Raw genomic sequence first — 21,026 nt, forward strand, 5'->3', positions numbered from 1 at the left:
AGGCACATAGGGTGTAGGTTGTTTCTGAGAAAAGGGTGACCACTACAGGCTTAAAGTAAGAGGGTAAAGAGCCAGAGAATAGGGAGGAATTGAAGATGTGGGTGAGAGTGGGGACTAAGAGATGCAGTAAGGTGTGAGGGGATACGATCTAGAGGGCATGTGGTAGAGGGAGAAGAGAAGATGATTAGCTTCCAGCTCTGTAAGAGAAGAAAAGGAGTCAAATGCAGAAGGAGAATTAGGTAGAAGGAGAGAAGGGGGAAGGGACAGAAGGAATCTCCTTGTGGGTGGCATCCACCTTGCCTCTGAAGTAGTCAAATGCTTGAGGAGAAGTGAAGGAAGGATGGCAAGTGTGAGGAGAAGGTTAGTGGAGGGAGTCAAATACAGGGAAAAAAAGACAGCGTAAATTAAATTTGAGTGTTGATGAATGTGAAAAAAAAGTAGTGTGGTTTGGCCCCAGAGAGCAGCTTTATACAGGACTGGAGACATTTTTACTGTAGAAAAATCAAATATCAATTGTGTGATTTCCTTCATAGGCATTAAGAACAGCGAGTGGAAGTGTGATGAACATGTTTGGGAATTTAGCCAAGGGTGTGGGCTAGAGGGACAAGTGTGTCAGAGCCTAGAGGGGGCATATAGATAGGAGGATAGCATTGTAAGAGTTAATAAGATTGTTAGTTTAAGCGGAAAGAGAGAGAGAGCAGAGAGGTTAGAGTAGATGTCAGAGGAGAGTTTAATTAAGCAGAGGCAAATCAGTGGGACAGGTAAGATGGGGTGAGGGGAATGACTGATTGTGAATGATGAGAGCAGAAGAGGTCATGTACAACTAGAGCCTTGTTAGTCAGAGAACGGACATTCCAGATGGCATAGGAGAAGGGAAGAGAAAAGTAAGGAAAGGAATGTGGATTACATTAGATAGGTTAACACTCTTAGCAGGGAGGCAGAGGCAGGGAGGCCCGATGTGTATATGAGCAGGTTCAAGATTATAAGAGATATCCCACACATCAGCAAACATAGAAGGAGACACAGAGATAGGTGTAGAGAGAGACAGAGATAGCTCTATGTAGAGAGAGAGGGACGTAGAGAGAATGAGACAGATAGGCGCAGAGAGAGGGGGCGCAGAGAGAGGAGGCGCCAAAAGAGGGGGCGCAGAGAGAGGGGGCACAGAGAATAGGATATTAAAGAGTGCTTTTCATTGAGCAGTGCAGAAATAGCTGCAATAGAGGTCTGTACAAATGGTGCAGTGTGTAGACACATGCAAAGGTAGGGGAAGGAAAGAGGAGAACATGTGGATAAAAGCAGGAGTGTGGAAGTTAGAGAAATTAGAAAAGTTTAACAGAGGAGTGAGGAAACAGCAAGCAGAAAGAACAAGAGAGAGGTTACATTGGGATGACGTTCTGTGGTAAAGAGAAAATGCTAGGAGAGAGCTTTCAAATATTAGAGGACATGAATTGAGGGAGCAAATGTATAAATCAAAACCTGAGGGGGAGGTATAGCACGAAAGCTTGCACAGCAGATTATAGTCTTAATGTTGCGTGTACCTGTCAGGGTATTCAAGAAGTTAAATTCTCACAAGTGCAGAGTTCATGATGAAATGCTGAATCTAGTCCCCCTCCAATTTAATTTTAATATAACTTTTCCATTCTTCATTACTGCAAAAAGCAAACAAAACAAAACCACATTGCATTACTATTTTCAAAATGGATTGAATGGCATATTCAACAGTGACTGTGTGATGCCAATATTCCCCACTCACTCGTAGTGAAGCACATATTGTACTAGTGTTGAAAGTAGGCCGGTAGAGTCAGGTACGCAGTACTGATAAAACAATAAGTGCCCGTCGTAAGTACCAGCTCCGCAACAGTGCGGGCATCACATTAGTGACGTGGATGAACATATATGGATAAGCCCATATTAAGGCATCACGTGACCAGAGCCGTCACTGACTGGGTATACGTAAAGACGCAGGGAGATGCAAGGAAAGGGAGGGAGAGAGACAGGGAGAAGATGTGAAATGGAGGAAGGCACGGATGGAGGGAGTTCTTCCGAGCTTCTGCGGGCCTCTCTCTTTCACTGGTGCATGCCGGGAGCTGGTCCCAACATCCACAAAGTGTGTGTGTATTATTGGTTGTATTTTATGGGGGTAGGAGGGTAGTGTGTATATTGTGTGTGTGGGAGTATTATATTGTGTGTAGAGGTGCAGAGGAGAGTACTAGATTGTGTATCTTGTGTAAGGGTGTTGTGTATATTGTGTTTGGAGCTATAATATTATTGGGGAGATTAGTATTGAGGAGGTATTATAGTGTGTATTGTGGGGAGTATTAGTGTGTGTATTGTTTGTGGGTGACAGATGCTGGGGGTATGCAGCAATCCCTGCACTGAGGTCCGAGGCGGCTCTGCATCGCTCGCACGCACTGTGGACGACCAAGCATGTGCCCATGATAATCATGGCCTTAGAGGGATGAGTGTGTCAGAGCCTAGAAGGGGTATATATATAATGGAGGAGGGTGGAGGAAGTAGGAGGAGGGAGGAGGAGATGATAGCATTGTAAAAGTTAACAAGATAGTTAGTTTAAGCAGAAAGTGAGGAGAGGTTAGAGATAAGGGTATATGTCAGAGGAGAGAGTTCAATTAAGCTGAGGTATCGAGTAGGACAGGGGTGAGGGGAATGAGAGGTGGTGGATGAGAGCAGAAGAGGTCATGTACAAATAGACCTTGTTAGTCAGAGAGCAGTCATTCCAGAGGGCACGTGAGAAGTGAAGAGTAAAGTGAGACATGGAATGTGGATTACATTAGATGGGTTAATACGCTTAGCAGGGAGGTGGAGAGAGAGAGGCAAGAGGCAGAGAGTGGTGCAGGGGTTGAGGAAGAGATGTTGCATGTACCTTATCAGAACATTAAAGAACATCAATTCACACTGGTGCAGAGTTGATGATGAATCCAGTTCACCTCCAATTCAATTTTAACAGAAATGTTTCATTCTTCATTACTGAAAAAAAAGAAAAGTAAAAAACATTTCATTACTATTTTCAAAATGGATTGAATTCCCCCAACAATGACTATGTGTTACCAATATATCCCTCTCAGTCCCACTGCAGCATATACTGTACCAGTGTGAAAGTAGGAAGGTACACAGTACCGGTAAAACAATACGTGCCGGTACTATGCACCATATGAATTATAAGGGGATGTAAATCTCCCAGTCTCTCTCCATATCCGCAACAGAGCGGGCTCCGGTCAGTGGCATGGATGCCCATATATGGGTATGCTCATATTTGGGCATCCCATGTCACTGACCGGAGCCGGCTCTGAGTATAGGGATATATGCGGAGACGCAGAGGTGCAAGGAAATGGGAGGAGGCACGGTGAGAAACAGGGAGAGACCACAGGAAGATAGAGGGCAACAACTTCCACAAGGTACTTGTATGGGTAGAATTGTTTGTATTTTGTGCAGAGGGGGTAATTTCAGATAAAATACAATTCTCCACCCTCTACGAAACAATTCCACTTTGTTCAGTAAGCCAGAAAGTCTTGGTCCCATGTGGACTGAATTTAATGCAAATAAGGTCCTTAATACACAAGTAAAGAATAAAGTTACTTATTCTCTACTGTAAGAAGTGCCACATTGCCCACTATTTGGGTCCTGTGCCCAGATTGTGACCATGCATGGCAGAGGTGAGATTCCCCCAACTCCAATTTGCTACACTCTCCAAGAGAGATAATTGTGATCAGAGGTGGAACTAGGGGAGGGTGTGAGCAGGGTCACTGCCCAGGGAGTAACCTGACTGGGGGCACGGAAATCTCATTTAGTGCATATGTTGCGGCACTGCATTGATTGACCGGTCAATCTGCACTGCTGCCTGTCACAGTGACATCCTGATCGGGCACTGTGATCAGCTATAGCACTGACCCAGGTGAGATAGTTCAGCACTTTACAAGGAGGGAACAGATGTTGTGGGTGACAGATGCTGGAGGTAGGCCAAGACTGTTGGCCAGAGTAACGTGGAGACTTACTGCACTCTGCATGCCCATCCTCTCCCTGACATCAGGGGAAGGAAGTGGCCCTGGGGTGTGTGTAGGTATGCCAGATGTCAGTGTATGCATAAGTAAGTATGCCTGTGTAGTGGGAGGTGTAGGGGCGTTAAGCTGGAGGACTTAAAACAGGCACAAAAGCACATAGATACCTCTGATTATACCGCACCAAATGCTGATAATATCATGCTGTAGCTGCACTTTACAGAAGATGATGCAGATGTCATCATTGGTTGGTGGGTTCATTAAATCAATCCATCATATCATAACCACACTGTGCATATGATGTACTGAATCAGTAACACCAGGAAGACATCTCCATGTTAGGAGTAGAGTTGAAGTTAACAGAATATGTCCAGCACTGTGGTGTGTAGCCCATAAATAATAATTGTGCACATTACCAGAACAACATACTGTCAACTGCAAGATCATTTTGCTGCTTGTAGCGTATGCTCATCCTGTACAGTGTTGTAGTAGATCCGTCTCTTCAGTGTTCACTGCAACAAAAGTAAGACATTGCATTAATATTACAGACGTTTGGGGGCTGAAATCTCACTTCGCTGCGGACAATTTCCCTTTGCATAAGATTCTTGTGATTATGTCAATGATGATCAATAACTGCATCATAACACAGCCGCTCTATACAGAAGATGTACTTGCTCTCAATGGTCATGGAGGTAATACGTCACACAATGTACAGATATAGCAAGGATTATTTCTCCCACTGGTGCATTATGGCATTATGATGGGAAATGTTGTGAGATTCTGCATTATCAGCATCACTGAATCTTTTGGAAATTAAGTGATATTCTATGTTTTAATGCAATATTATGGATGATCAGCCGGTAAAATAATAATAGCTTGCTGTATCTGTAGCCATGCTCTACCCATGATGTGCTGAACCAATGACTGCAGAGAGATTCAGAGTGGTAAACATGACTGGAACGCATCTCTGAATAATGGGCAGCAAAGCAGTGCAGAATAGGAGGTGAAAGTATTTAAAATGGAAGATCCTTAGCAGCTGTGTGGGGAGTAGACAGTACAGACTGACCAAGTAAATGGTAAAAGGAGTAACTTCAACATTACTTGGCTTTGTTCTCCACATTGAAGCTTTCCTCCTCTTTAAATCACTAATACTGATGCCATGTGTAACCTGTACTGAGAGTTATATAATCTACTGGCCTAGATGAAACCATATGATGCAAACAGGATCCATCCCACTCCAGATTCATAGAATTGAACCACCTCAACCTTTCATAACAATCACATAGAACTGCAGCTGTGCGCTACTGCACATATTCTTGTTATGAATGGTAGTAGATGTGGTCCTTGGGTCTTTACTTCATACTGTAGCCACCCTCTACTCATGATGTATTGAATCAACGAAAACTTGCATGGTTCAGATCACAGGAAGGGGTAGAGTAGAGATGAAAATATTCAATGTGAAACCCGTAGCAGCCGGATTGTGTGGAGTCAATAAAACGACAAATACTAAATGGTAAATGAGAAATATACACATTGCTTATCTGTCTCTGTGTAGTAATTTTCCTTCTCTTCAACTGTCCTTCAAATTTTCTCTTTTGCAAGAAAAGGAACACATGGCTTCAATATTCACTTCTGTTCTGCAGTCATCCCTCCTGAAATAAAAGTTAAGCATTGCATTGTTATTATGATAATACATACAATAAACCTTGCTCCAAACCATTTGATGCAAAGCAAATCCACCTCCCACCCAAAGCTGTGCTCCTTCTAGAGCATGCATGTCAAACTCCAGTCCTCGAGGGTCCCAAACAGGCCAGGTTTTCAGTAGGGATATCCTGAAAACCTGGCCTGTTTGCTGCCCTCGAGGACTGGAGTTTGACATCCTTGTTCTTGAGCTTCTACCACGCAAGTCATCCATGTGAGTGACACTGTACTGCAGTCCTGGTCTGCACACAATCTACTGAATCAATGACATCACACTGTAAAGGCAATCTACAAGATGTATTAGTTGTCCACACTTCCGAAATGTTACTTTTATGTCCAAATCACTTATTCCCATGACCTGATATTTGTATTTGTTATTTATAGGATTGTCACAAAGAGTTGATGAGGTCACCAAATGATAGTATGTAGAGAGAAAGAGAGATCTCAGAACAGAGCCCTGATGTATACCCACAGACAGATCAATAGAAGACGAAGACATGTTAGCAACAGAGATGGAGAATGTGTGACAGGAAAGTTATGATGAAAACCAGGATAGAACTGTGTTACGGATACCAAGAGAGAGTTTAGAATATGAAGGAGGAGAGTGATTGAGAGCATCAAACGCAGCAGATAGATCAAGTAGGATTAGTAGGGAAAAGTGACCTTGGGAATTTGCTTTAAGCACAGTCTGTAGAACGAGCTGTACGAAAGGCAGGTTGTAAAGGATCCAGGAGGGAATGTGATTTAAGAATGTTGACATTCTAGCAATTAGGAGACAAACAGCAGGAGGGATACAGGGCGGTAGTTAGTAAGGCACATAGGGTGTAGGTTGTTTCTGAGAAAAGGGTGACCACTACAGGCTTAAAGTAAGAGGGTAAAGAGCCAGAGAATAGGGAGGAATTGAAGATGTGGGTGAGAGTGGGGACTAAGAGATGCAGTAAGGTGTGAGGGGATACGATCTAGAGGGCATGTGGTAGAGGGAGAAGAGAAGATGATTAGCTTCCAGCTCTGTAAGAGAAGAAAAGGAGTCAAATGCAGAAGGAGAATTAGGTAGAAGGAGAGAAGGGGGAAGGGACAGAAGGAATCTCCTTGTGGGTGGCATCCACCTTGCCTCTGAAGTAGTCAAATGCTTGAGGAGAAGTGAAGGAAGGATGGCAAGTGTGAGGAGAAGGTTAGTGGAGGGAGTCAAATACAGGGAAAAAAAGACAGCGTAAATTAAATTTGAGTGTTGATGAATGTGAAAAAAAAGTAGTGTGGTTTGGCCCCAGAGAGCAGCTTTATACAGGACTGGAGACATTTTTACTGTAGAAAAATCAAATATCAATTGTGTGATTTCCTTCATAGGCATTAAGAACAGCGAGTGGAAGTGTGATGAACATGTTTGGGAATTTAGCCAAGGGTGTGGGCTAGAGGGACAAGTGTGTCAGAGCCTAGAGGGGGCATATAGATAGGAGGATAGCATTGTAAGAGTTAATAAGATTGTTAGTTTAAGCGGAAAGAGAGAGCAGAGAGGTTAGAGTAGATGTCAGAGGAGAGTTTAATTAAGCAGAGGCAAATCAGTGGGACAGGTAAGATGGGGTGAGGGGAATGACTGATTGTGAATGATGAGAGCAGAAGAGGTCATGTACAACTAGAGCCTTGTTAGTCAGAGAACGGACATTCCAGATGGCATAGGAGAAGGGAAGAGAAAAGTAAGGAAAGGAATGTGGATTACATTAGATAGGTTAACACTCTTAGCAGGGAGGCAGAGGCAGGGAGGCCCGATGTGTATATGAGCAGGTTCAAGATTATAAGAGATATCCCACACATCAGCAAACATAGAAGGAGACACAGAGATAGGTGTAGAGAGAGACAGAGATAGCTCTATGTAGAGAGAGAGGGACGTAGAGAGAATGAGACAGATAGGCGCAGAGAGAGGGGGCGCAGAGAGAGGAGGCGCCAAAAGAGGGGGCGCAGAGAGAGGGGGCACAGAGAATAGGATATTAAAGAGTGCTTTTCATTGAGCAGTGCAGAAATAGCTGCAATAGAGGTCTGTACAAATGGTGCAGTGTGTAGACACATGCAAAGGTAGGGGAAGGAAAGAGGAGAACATGTGGATAAAAGCAGGAGTGTGGAAGTTAGAGAAATTAGAAAAGTTTAACAGAGGAGTGAGGAAACAGCAAGCAGAAAGAACAAGAGAGGTTACATTGGGATGACGTTCTGTGGTAAAGAGAAAATGCTAGGAGAGAGCTTTCAAATATTAGAGGACATGAATTGAGGGAGCAAATGTATAAATCAAAACCTGAGGGGGAGGTATAGCACGAAAGCTTGCACAGCAGATTATAGTCTTAATGTTGCGTGTACCTGTCAGGGTATTCAAGAAGTTAAATTCTCACAAGTGCAGAGTTCATGATGAAATGCTGAATCTAGTCCCCCTCCAATTTAATTTTAATATAACTTTTCCATTCTTCATTACTGCAAAAAGCAAACAAAACAAAACCACATTGCATTACTATTTTCAAAATGGATTGAATGGCATATTCAACAGTGACTGTGTGATGCCAATATTCCCCACTCACTCGTAGTGAAGCACATATTGTACTAGTGTTGAAAGTAGGCCGGTAGAGTCAGGTACGCAGTACTGATAAAACAATAAGTGCCCGTCGTAAGTACCAGCTCCGCAACAGTGCGGGCATCACATTAGTGACGTGGATGAACATATATGGATAAGCCCATATTAAGGCATCACGTGACCAGAGCCGTCACTGACTGGGTATACGTAAAGACGCAGGGAGATGCAAGGAAAGGGAGGGAGAGAGACAGGGAGAAGATGTGAAACGGAGGAAGGCACGGATGGAGGGAGTTCTTCCGAGCTTCTGCGGGCCTCTCTCTTTCACTGGTGCATGCCGGGAGCTGGTCCCAACATCCACAAAGTGTGTGTGTATTATTGGTTGTATTTTATGGGGGTAGGAGGGTAGTGTGTATATTGTGTGTGTGGGAGTATTATATTGTGTGTAGAGGTGCAGAGGAGAGTACTAGATTGTGTATCTTGTGTAAGGGTGTTGTGTATATTGTGTTTGGAGCTATAATATTATTGGGGAGATTAGTATTGAGGAGGTATTATAGTGTGTATTGTGGGGAGTATTAGTGTGTGTATTGTTTGTGGGTGACAGATGCTGGGGGTATGCAGCAATCCCTGCACTGAGGTCCGAGGCGGCTCTGCATCGCTCGCACGCACTGTGGACGACCAAGCATGTGCCCATGATAATCATGGCCTTAGAGGGATGAGTGTGTCAGAGCCTAGAAGGGGTATATATATAATGGAGGAGGGAGGAGGAAGGAGGAGGAGGGAGGAGGAGATGATAGCTTTGTAAAAGTTAACAAGATAGTTAGTTTAAGCAGAAAGTGAGGAGAGGTTAGAGATAAGGGTAGATGTCAGAGGAGAGAGTTCAATTAAGCTGAGGTATCGAGTAGGACAGGGGTGAGGGGAATGAGAGGTGGTGGATGAGAGCAGAAGAGGTCATGTACAAATAGACCTTGTTAGTCAGAGAGCAGTCATTCCAGAGGGCACGTGAGAAGTGAAGAGTAAAGTGAGACATGGAATGTGGATTACATTAGATGGGTTAATACGCTTAGCAGGGAGGTGGAGAGAGAGAGGCAAGAGGCAGAGAGTGGTGCAGGGGTTGAGGAAGAGATGTTGCATGTACCTTATCAGAACATTAAAGAACATCAATTCACACTGGTGCAGAGTTGATGATGAATCCAGTTCACCTCCAATTCAATTTTAACAGAAATGTTTCATTCTTCATTACTGAAAAAAAAGAAAAGTAAAAAACATTTCATTACTATTTTCAAAATGGATTGAATTCCCCCAACAATGACTATGTGTTACCAATATATCCCTCTCAGTCCCACTGCAGCATATACTGTACCAGTGTGAAAGTAGGAAGGTACACAGTACCGGTAAAACAATACGTGCCGGTACTATGCACCATATGAATTATAAGGGGATGTAAATCTCCCAGTCTCTCTCCATATCCGCAACAGAGCGGGCTCCGGTCAGTGGCATGGATGCCCATATATGGGTATGCTCATATTTGGGCATCCCATGTCACTGACCGGAGCCGGCTCTGAGTATAGGGATATATGCGGAGACGCAGAGGTGCAAGGAAATGGGAGGAGGCACGGTGAGAAACAGGGAGAGACCACAGGAAGATAGAGGGCAACAACTTCCACAAGGTACTTGTATGGGTATAATTGTTTGTATTTTGTGCAGAGGGGGTAATTTCAGATAAAATACAATTCTCCACCCTCTACGAAACAATTCCACTTTGTTCAGTAAGCCAGAAAGTCTTGGTCCCATGTGGACTGAATTTAATGCAAATAAGGTCCTTAATACACAAGTAAAGAATAAAGTTACTTATTCTCTACTGTAAGAAGTGCCACATTGCCCACTATTTGGGTCCTGTGCCCAGATTGTGACCATGCATGGCAGAGGTGAGATTCCCCCAACTCCAATTTGCTACACTCTCCAAGAGAGATAATTGTGATCAGAGGTGGAACTAGGGGAGGGTGTGAGCAGGGTCACTGCCCAGGGAGTAACCTGACTGGGGGCACGGAAATCTCATTTAGTGCATATGTTGCGGCACTGCATTGATTGACCGGTCAATCTGCACTGCTGCCTGTCACAGTGACATCCTGATCGGGCACTGTGATCAGCTATAGCACTGACCCAGGTGAGATAGTTCAGCACTTTACAAGGAGGGAACAGATGTTGTGGGTGACAGATGCTGGAGGTAGGCCAAGACTGTTGGCCAGAGTAACGTGGAGACTTACTGCACTCTGCATGCCCATCCTCTCCCTGACATCAGGGGAAGGAAGTGGCCCTGGGGTGTGTGTAGGTATGCCAGATGTCAGTGTATGCATAAGTAAGTATGCCTGTGTAGTGGGAGGTGTAGGGGCGTTAAGCTGGAGGACTTAAAACAGGCACAAAAGCACATAGATACCTCTGATTATACCGCACCAAATGCTGATAATATCATGCTGTAGCTGCACTTTACAGAAGATGATGCAGATGTCATCATTGGTTGGTGGGTTCATTAAATCAATCCATCATATCATAACCACACTGTGCATATGATGTACTGAATCAGTAACACCAGGAAGACATCTCCATGTTAGGAGTAGAGTTGAAGTTAACAGAATATGTCCAGCACTGTGGTGTGTAGCCCATAAATAATAATTGTGCACATTACCAGAACAACATACTGTCAACTGCAAGATCATTTTGCTGCTTGTAGCGTATGCTCATCCTGTACAGTGTTGTAGTAGATCCGTCTCTTCAGTGTTCACTGCAACAAAAGTAAGACATTGCATTAATATTACAGACGTTTGGGGGCTGAAATCTCACTTCGCTGCGGACAATTTCCCTTTGCATAAGATTCTTGTGATTATGTCAATGATGATCAATAACTGCATCATAACACAGCCGCTCTATACAGAAGATGTACTTGCTCTCAATGGTCATGGAGGTAATACGTCACACAATGTACAGATATAGCAAGGATTATTTCTCCCACTGGTGCATTATGGCATTATGATGGGAAATGTTGTGAGATTCTGCATTATCAGCATCACTGAATCTTTTGGAAATTAAGTGATATTCTATGTTTTAATGCAATATTATGGATGATCAGCCGGTAAAATAATAATAGCTTGCTGTATCTGTAGCCATGCTCTACCCATGATGTGCTGAACCAATGACTGCAGAGAGATTCAGAGTGGTAAACATGACTGGAACGCATCTCTGAATAATGGGCAGCAAAGCAGTGCAGAATAGGAGGTGAAAGTATTTAAAATGGAAGATCCTTAGCAGCTGTGTGGGGAGTAGACAGTACAGACTGACCAAGTAAATGGTAAAAGGAGTAACTTCAACATTACTTGGCTTTGTTCTCCACATTGAAGCTTTCCTCCTCTTTAAATCACTAATACTGATGCCATGTGTAACCTGTACTGAAAGTTATATAATCTACTGGCCTAGATGAAACCATATGATGCAAACAGGATCCATCCCACTCCAGATTCATAGAATTGAACCACCTCAACCTTTCATAACAATCACATAGAACTGCAGCTGTGCGCTACTGCACATGTTCTTGTTATGAATGGTAGTAGATGTGGTCCTTGGGTCTTTACTTCATACTGTAGCCACACTCTACTCATGATGTATTGTATCAATGAAAACTTGCATGGTTCAGATCACAGGAAGGGGTAGAGTAGAGATGAAAATATTCAATGTGAAACCCGTAGCAGCCGGATTGTGTGGAGTCAATAAAACGACAAATACTAAATGGTAAATGAGAAATATACACATTGCTTATCTGTCTCTGTGTAGTAATTTTCCTTCTCTTCAACTGTCCTTCAAATTTTCTCTTTTGCAAGAAAAGGAACACATGGCTTCAATATTCACTTCTGTTCTGCAGTCATCCCTCCTGAAATAAAAGTTAAGCATTGCATTGTTATTATGATAATACATACAATAAACCTTGCTCCAAACCATTTGATGCAAAGCAAATCCACCTCCCACCCACAGCTGTGCTCCTTCTAGAGCATGCATGTCAAACTCCAGTCCTCGAGGGTCCCAAACAGGCCAGGTTTTCAGTAGGGATATCCTGAAAACCTGGCCTGTTTGCTGCCCTCGAGGACTGGAGTTTGACATCCTTGTTCTTGAGCTTCTACCACGCAAGTCATCCATGTGAGTGACACTGTACTGCAGTCCTGGTCTGCACACAATCTACTGAATCAATGACATCACACTGTAAAGGCAATCTACAAGATGTATTAGTTGTCCACACTTCCGAAATGTTACTTTTATGTCCAAATCACTTATTCCCATGACCTGATATTTGTATTTGTTATTTATAGGATTGTCACAAAGAGTTGATGAGGTCACCAAATGATAGTATGTAGAGAGAAAGAGAGATCTCAGAACAGAGCCCTGATGTATACCCACAGACAGATCAATAGAAGACGAAGACATGTTAGCAACAGAGATGGAGAATGTGTGACAGGAAAGTTATGATGAAAACCAGGATAGAACTGTGTTACGGATACCAAGAGAGAGTTTAGAATATGAAGGAGGAGAGTGATTGAGAGCATCAAACGCAGCAGATAGATCAAGTAGGATTAGTAGGGAAAAGTGACCTTGGGAATTTGCTTTAAGCACAGTCTGTAGAACGAGCTGTACGAAAGGCAGGTTGTAAAGGATCCAGGAGGGCATGTGATTTAAGAATGTTGACATTCTAGCAATTAGGAGACAAACAGCAGGAGGGATACAGGGCGGTAGTTAGTAAGGCACATAGGGTGTAGGTTGTTTCTGAGAAAAGGGTGACCACTACAGGCTTAAAGTAAGAGGGTAAAGAGCCAGAGAATAGGGAGGAATTGAAGATGTGGGTGAGAGTGGGGACTAAGAGATGCAGTAAGGTGTGAGGGGATACGATCTAGAGGGCATGTGGTAGAGGGAGAAGAGAAGATGATTAGCTTCCAGCTCTGTAAGAGAAGAAAAGGAGTCAAATGCAGAAGGAGAATTAGGTAGAAGGAGAGAAGGGGGAAGGGACAGAAGGAATCTCCTTGTGGGTGGCATCCACCTTGCCTCTGAAGTAGTCAAATGCTTGAGGAGAAGTGAAGGAAGGATGGCAAGTGTGAGGAGAAGGTTAGTGGAGGGAGTCAAATACAGGGAAAAAAAGACAGCGTAAATTAAATTTGAGTGTTGATGAATGTGAAAAAAAAGTAGTGTGGTTTGGCCCCAGAGAGCAGCTTTATACAGGACTGGAGACATTTTTACTGTAGAAAAATCAAATATCAATTGTGTGATTTCCTTCATAGGCATTAAGAACAGCGAGTGGAAGTGTGATGAACATGTTTGGGAATTTAGCCAAGGGTGTGGGCTAGAGGGACAAGTGTGTCAGAGCCTAGAGGGGGCATATAGATAGGAGGATAGCATTGTAAGAGTTAATAAGATTGTTAGTTTAAGCGGAAAGAGAGAGAGAGCAGAGAGGTTAGAGTAGATGTCAGAGGAGAGTTTAATTAAGCAGAGGCAAATCAGTGGGACAGGTAAGATGGGGTGAGGGGAATGACTGATTGTGAATGATGAGAGCAGAAGAGGTCATGTACAACTAGAGCCTTGTTAGTCAGAGAACGGACATTCCAGATGGCATAGGAGAAGGGAAGAGAAAAGTAAGGAAAGGAATGTGGATTACATTAGATAGGTTAACACTCTTAGCAGGGAGGCAGAGGCAGGGAGGCCCGATGTGTATATGAGCAGGTTCAAGATTATAAGAGATATCCCACACATCAGCAAACATAGAAGGAGACACAGAGATAGGTGTAGAGAGAGACAGAGATAGCTCTATGTAGAGAGAGAGGGACGTAGAGAGAATGAGACAGATAGGCGCAGAGAGAGGGGGCGCAGAGAGAGGAGGCGCCAAAAGAGGGGGCGCAGAGAGAGGGGGCACAGAGAATAGGATATTAAAGAGTGCTTTTCATTGAGCAGTGCAGAAATAGCTGCAATAGAGGTCTGTACAAATGGTGCAGTGTGTAGACACATGCAAAGGTAGGGGAAGGAAAGAGGAGAACATGTGGATAAAAGCAGGAGTGTGGAAGTTAGAGAAATTAGAAAAGTTTAACAGAGGAGTGAGGAAACAGCAAGCAGAAAGAACAAGAGAGAGGTTACATTGGGATGACGTTCTGTGGTAAAGAGAAAATGCTAGGAGAGAGCTTTCAAATATTAGAGGACATGAATTGAGGGAGCAAATGTATAAATCAAAACCTGAGGGGGAGGTATAGCACGAAAGCTTGCACAGCAGATTATAGTCTTAATGTTGCGTGTACCTGTCAGGGTATTCAAGAAGTTAAATTCTCACAAGTGCAGAGTTCATGATGAAATGCTGAATCTAGTTCCCCTCCAATTTAATTTTAATATAACTTTTCCATTCTTCATTACTGCAAAAAGCAAACAAAACAAAACCACATTGCATTACTATTTTCAAAATGGATTGAATGGCATATTCAACAGTGACTGTGTGATGCCAATATTCCCCACTCACTCGTAGTGAAGCACATATTGTACTAGTGTTGAAAGTAGGCCGGTAGAGTCAGGTACGCAGTACTGATAAAACAATAAGTGCCCGTCGTAAGTACCAGCTCCGCAACAGTGCGGGCATCACATTAGTGACGTGGATGAACATATATGGATAAGCCCATATTAAGGCATCACGTGACCAGAGCCGTCACTGACTGGGTATACGTAAAGACGCAGGGAGATGCAAGGAAAGGGAGGGAGAGAGACAGGGAGAAGATGTGAAACGGAGGAAGGCACGGATGGAGGGAGTTCTTCCGAGCTTCTGCGGGCCTCTCTCTTTCACTGGTGCATGCCGGGAGCTGGTCCCAACATCCACAAAGTGTGTGTGTATTATTGGTTGTATTTTATGGGGGTAGGAGGGTAGTGTGTATATTGTGTGTGTGGGAGTATTATATTGTGTGTAGAGGTGCAGAGGAGAGTACTAGATTGTGTATCTTGTGTAAGGGTGTTGTGTATATTGTGTTTGGAGCTATAATATTATTGGGGAGATTAGTATTGAGGAGGTATTATAGTGTGTATTGTGGGGAGTATTAGTGTGTGTATTGTTTGTGGGTGACAGATGCTGGGGGTATGCAGCAATCCCTGCACTGAGGTCCGAGGCGCCTCTGCATCGCTCGCACACACTGTGGATGACCAAGCATGTGCCCATGATAATCATGGCCTTAGAGGGATGAGTGTGTCAGAGCCTAGAAGGGGCATATATATGATGGAGGAGGGAGGAGGAGGGAGGAGGAGGAGATGATAGCATTGTAAAAGTTAACAAGATAGTTAGTTTAAGCAGAAAGTGAGGAGAGGTTAGAGATAAGGGTAGATGTCAGAGGAGAGAGTTCAATTAAGCTGAGGTATCGAGTAGGACAGGGGTGAGGGGAATGAGAGGTGGTGGATGATGAGAGCAGAAGAGGTCATGTACAAATAGACCTTGTTAGTCAGAGAGCAGTCATTCCAGAGGGCACGTGAGAAGTGAAGAGTAAAGTGAGACATGGAATGTGGATTACATTAGATGGGTTAATACGCTTAGCAGGGAGGTGGAGAGAGAGAGGCAAGAGGCAGAGAGTGGTGCAGGGGTTGAGGAAGAGATGTTGCATGTACCTTATCAGAACATTAAAGAACATCAATTCACACTGGTGCAGAGTTGATGATGAATCCAGTTCACCTCCAATTCAATTTTAACAGAAATGTTTCATTCTTCATTACTGAAAAAAAAGAAAAGTAAAAAACATTTCATTACTATTTTCAAAATGGATTGAATTCCCCCAACAATGACTATGTGTTACCAATATATCCCTCTCAGTCCCACTGCAGCATATACTGTACCAGTGTGAAAGTAGGAAGGTACACAGTACCGGTAAAACAATACGTGCCGGTACTATGCACCATATGAATTATAAGGGGATGTAAATCTCCCAGTCTCTCTCCATATCCGCAACAGAGCGGGCTCCGGTCAGTGGCATGGATGCCCATATATGGGTATGCTCATATTTGGGCATCCCATGTCACTGACCGGAGCCGGCTCTGAGTATAGGGATATATGCGGAGACGCAGAGGTGCACGGAAATGGGAGGAGGCACGGTGAGAAACAGGGAGAGACAACAGGAAGATAGAGGGCAACAACTTCCACAAGGTACTTGTATGGGTATAATTGTTTGTATTTTGTGCAGAGGGGGTAATTTCAGATAAAATACAATTCTCCACCCTCTACGAAACAATTCCACTTTGTTCAGTAAGCCAGAAAGTCTTGGTCCCATGTGGACTGAATTTAATGCAAATAAGGTCCTTAATACACAAGTAAAGAATAAAGTTACTTATTCTCTACTGTAAGAAGTGCCACATTGCCCACTATTTGGGTCCTGTGCCCAGATTGTGACCATGCATGGCAGAGGTGAGATTCCCCCAACTCCAATTTGCTACACTCTCCAAGAGAGATAATTGTGATCAGAGGTGGAACTAGGGGAGGGTGTGAGCAGGGTCACTGCCCAGGGAGTAACCTGACTGGGGGCACGGAAATCTCATTTAGTGCATATGTTGCGGCACTGCATTGATTGACCGGTCAATCTGCACTGCTGCCTGTCACAGTGACATCCTGATCGGGCACTGTGATCAGCTATAGCACTGACCCAGGTGAGATAGTTCAGCACTTTACAAGGAGGGAACAGATGTTGTGGGTGACAGATGCTGGAGGTAGGCCAAGACTGTTGGCCAGAGTAACGTGGAGACTTACTGCACTCTGCATGCCCATCCTCTCCCTGACATCAGGGGAAGGAAGTGGCCCTGGGGTGTGTGTAGGTATGCCAGATGTCAGTGTATGCATAAGTAAGTATGCCTGTGTAGTGGGAGGTGTAGGGGCGTTAAGCTGGAGGACTTAAAACAGGCACAAAAGCACATAGATACCTCTGATTATACCGCACCAAATGCTGATAATATCATGCTGTAGCTGCACTTTACAGAAGATGATGCAGATGTCATCATTGGTTGGTGGGTTCATTAAATCAATCCATCATATCATAACCACACTGTGCATATGATGTACTGAATCAGTAACACCAGGAAGACATCTCCATGTTAGGAGTAGAGTTGAAGTTAACAGAATATGTCCAGCACTGTGGTGTGTAGCCCATAAATAATAATTGTGCACATTACCAGAACAACATACTGTCAACTGCAAGATCATTTTGCTGCTTGTAGCGTATGCTCATCCTGTACAGTGTTGTAGTAGATCCGTCTTTTCAGTGTTCACTGCAACAAAAGTAAGACATTGCATTAATATTACAGACGTTTGGGGGCTGAAATCTCACTTCGCTGCGGACAATTTCCCTTTGCATAAGATTCTTGTGATTATGTCAATGATGATCAATAACTGCATCATAACACAGCCGCTCTATACAGAAGATGTACTTGCTATCAATGGTCATGGAGGTAATACGTCACACAATGTACAGATATAGCAAGGATTATTTCTTCCTCTGGTGCATTATGGCATTATGATGGGAAATGTTGTGAGATTCTGCATTATCAGCATCACTGAATCTTTTGGAAATTAAGTGATATTCTATGTTTTAATGCAATATTATGGATGATCAGCCGGTAAAATAATAATAGCTTGCTGTATCTGTAGCCATGCTCTACCCATGATGTGCTGAACCAATGACTGCAGAGAGATTCAGAGTGGTAAACATGACTGGAACGCATCTCTGAATAATGGGCAGCAAAGCAGTGCAGAATAGGAGGTGAAAGTATTTAAAATGGAAGACCCTTAGCAGCTGTGTGGGGAGTAGACAGTACAGACTGACCAAGTAAATGGTAAAAGGAGTAACTTCAACATTACTTGGCTTTGTTCTCCACATTGAAGCTTTCCTCCTCTTTACATCACTAATACTGATGCCATGTGTAACCTGTACTGAGAGTTATATAATCTACTGGCCTAGATGAAACCATGTGATGCAAACAGGATCCATCCCACTCCAGATTCATAGAATTGAACCACCTCAACCTTTCATAACAATCACATAGAACTGCAGCTGTGCGCTACTGCACATGTTCTTGTTATGAATGGTAGTAGATGTGGTCCTTGGGTCTTTACTTCATACTGTAGCCACACTCTACTCATGATGTATTGAATCAATGAAAACTTGCATGGTTCAGATCACAGGAAGGGGTAGAGTAGAGATGAAAATGTTCAATGTGAAACCCGTAGCAGCCGGATTGTGTGGAGTCAATAAAACGACAAATACTAAATGGTAAATGAGAAATATACACATTGCTTATCTGTCTCTGTGTAGTAATTTTCATTCTGTTCAACTGTCCTTCAAATTTTCTCTTTTGCAAGAAAAGGAACACATGGCTTCAATATTCACTTCTGTTCTGCAGTCATCCCTCCTGAAATAAAAGTTAAGCATTGCATTGTTATTATGATAATACATACAATAAACCTTGCTCCAAACCATTTGATGCAAAGCAAATCCACCTCCCACCCACAGCTGTGCTCCGTCTAGAGCATGCATGTCAAACTCCAGTCCTCGAGGGTCCCAAACAGGCCAGGTTTTCAGTAGGGATATCCTGAAAACCTGGCCTGTTTGCTGCCCTCGAGGACTGGAGTTTGACATCCTTGTTCTTGAGCTTCTACCACGCAAGTCATCCATGTGAGTGACACTGTACTGCAGTCCTGGTCTGCACACAATCTACTGAATCAATGACATCACACTGTAAAGGCAATCTACAAGATGTATTAGTTGTCCACACTTCCGAAATGTTACTTTTATGTCCAAATCACTTATTCCCATGACCTGATATTTGTATTTGTTATTTATAGGATTTTCACATGTATTACTACTGTGAAACGCTATATACATTAATAGTGCTATATAAATAAATACATACACATTTATATATAATAATAATAACAGCATGTTCTTTTAAAGCGCTGCTAGTTTTACGTAGCGCTATACAGAGACATTTTGCAGACACAAGTCCCTGCCCCATAGAGCTTACAATCTATGACATTGGTGCCTGAGGCACAGAGGATATGAAGTGACTTGCCCAAGGTCACACACACACAAATATATATACATAAATATATACACACACACACACACACACACACACACACACATATATATGAAAACTAACACAGAAAAAAAGAATCCCCTGAATAGCACTCTAACATACACAAATTGTATCAATAAAGGTTTATTAATCACATACACATAAATGGTTAAAATGAGGAGCAGTGGTGACCTACAAAGCTGTTATAAACTGAACCTTAAGGTGTGGGGAAAAATGCTACACTGCAGTAATAAGTACAAAGTGTGTAAATAAAGTGTAGAGGCAAGAAATATATGGAAATGAGAACACTCAGACCGGCCGGTCAAGTACTACCTAAGTTGAAGCCCCCTGTGTGAAGTGCTTGTATGAAACTAGTGTATAACTAACAAGCAAATGCTTGTCCGGGGGCTTAACATATAGACAGTTGATAGATGTATTTGAAGTTGCATATTCTGTGCCGTGGATTAATCAGTATACTGAAAGCAACTGAAGATGGTACAGTAGCTGTGATAGGTTGGCCTCATAGCTCCTCCTTCAATGGAGGAATCGGCTCACAGAGCACTTAAATCCCTAAGGCCTCGGTCCCGCTGCGCTCGTTGGCGCGGGCGGCGGGTCGCGAGTTCCCCACCAGCAGGGGAATCCTCGCGAGCCGGTCCCGGTCCCCCCTGGCTGCACAGAGCACTACACGCTGTAGCGCGTCAGCCGCTGGAGACACCAGAGAATGGTGTTTTCTAGCGTTGACGCGTGACGTGTGTGGCTGTGAGCCAATGGGGAGGGGAGGCTTCGGGAGGAGGAGAGGCTTCGGGGAGCGGGGAGGAGTGTGGAGTGAAAGCAGGTGAGTGCCTTTCTCTGTGTGTGTGTCTGAGTGCGTGCCTGTCTGTGTGTGTATGTGTCTGAGTGCGTGAGTGCCTGTCTGTGTGTGTGTGTGCCCGAGTGCCTGCCTCTGTCTGTGTGTGTGTGTGTGTGTGTGTGTATGAGTGCGTGAGTGCCTGCCTGTGTGTGCGCGCGTGTGTGTGTGTATGAGTGCGTGAGTGCCTGCCTGTGTGTGCGCGCGTGTGTGTGTGTGTATGAGTGCGTGAGTGCCTGCCTGTGTGTGCGCGCGTGTGTGTGTATGAGTGCGTGAGTGCCTGCCTGTGTGTGTGTGTGCGCGTGTATGAATGAGTGCCTGCGTGTGTGTGTTTAAACTTACCTTCCAGCTCCAGCCCGAGTCCGTGGAGGGAGGGGGGGGAGAGTAGCGGGTCCCTCCGCTCAAGCCACGCCCCCCCTCCCTGTCAAACCGCCCACCTCCCGCCCACCTCCCGATCAAACCTCCCACCTCCCGCCCACCTCCCGCTCCGGCTCCCGCTCCCGCAGATCGCGGTCTGTGTATCTCAGCGCACCGCCTGTCAGCAGCGCAGGTGCGCTGACTCTGGGAGCGGGGCCTTAGCCTAAATGCCCAAAGAAAAAAATAAGCATGCAGTACTTAAAGTGAAAGTAAAATGAGAAATGAAATAAACACACACATTGAAAAATCACTCACCCGACTGAGAGCGCCTTCTACAGAGCGCTGTACCACTGCTCAGCTAGCAGCTAAAACTGTCTCATTTTCCCACCATTGAAGTTTACACATGTCCACGCCCCACTCTAACAAGACGCTGTGTACGGAAGCTCGCAGG

General features: G+C 44.0%; 1 long non-coding RNA gene across 1 annotated transcript; it reads right to left on the bottom strand.

Annotated features, from left to right (window-relative positions):
• Nucleotides 1–14,650: 14,650 nt before the first annotated feature.
• LOC142476297 (uncharacterized) lies at nucleotides 14,651–18,707 on the bottom strand. The gene is made up of 4 exons (XR_012791514.1): nucleotides 18,586–18,707; nucleotides 17,470–17,565; nucleotides 15,922–16,025; nucleotides 14,651–14,693 (listed from the first exon to the last, which is right to left on the bottom strand). It is a non-coding gene; the product is annotated as an uncharacterized LOC142476297 (long non-coding RNA).
• Nucleotides 18,708–21,026: the final 2,319 nt, after the last annotated feature.

This window comes from Ascaphus truei, unplaced genomic scaffold, assembly GCF_040206685.1.
Source record: "Ascaphus truei isolate aAscTru1 unplaced genomic scaffold, aAscTru1.hap1 HAP1_SCAFFOLD_1549, whole genome shotgun sequence".
Lineage (NCBI taxonomy): Eukaryota > Metazoa > Chordata > Amphibia > Anura > Ascaphidae > Ascaphus > Ascaphus truei.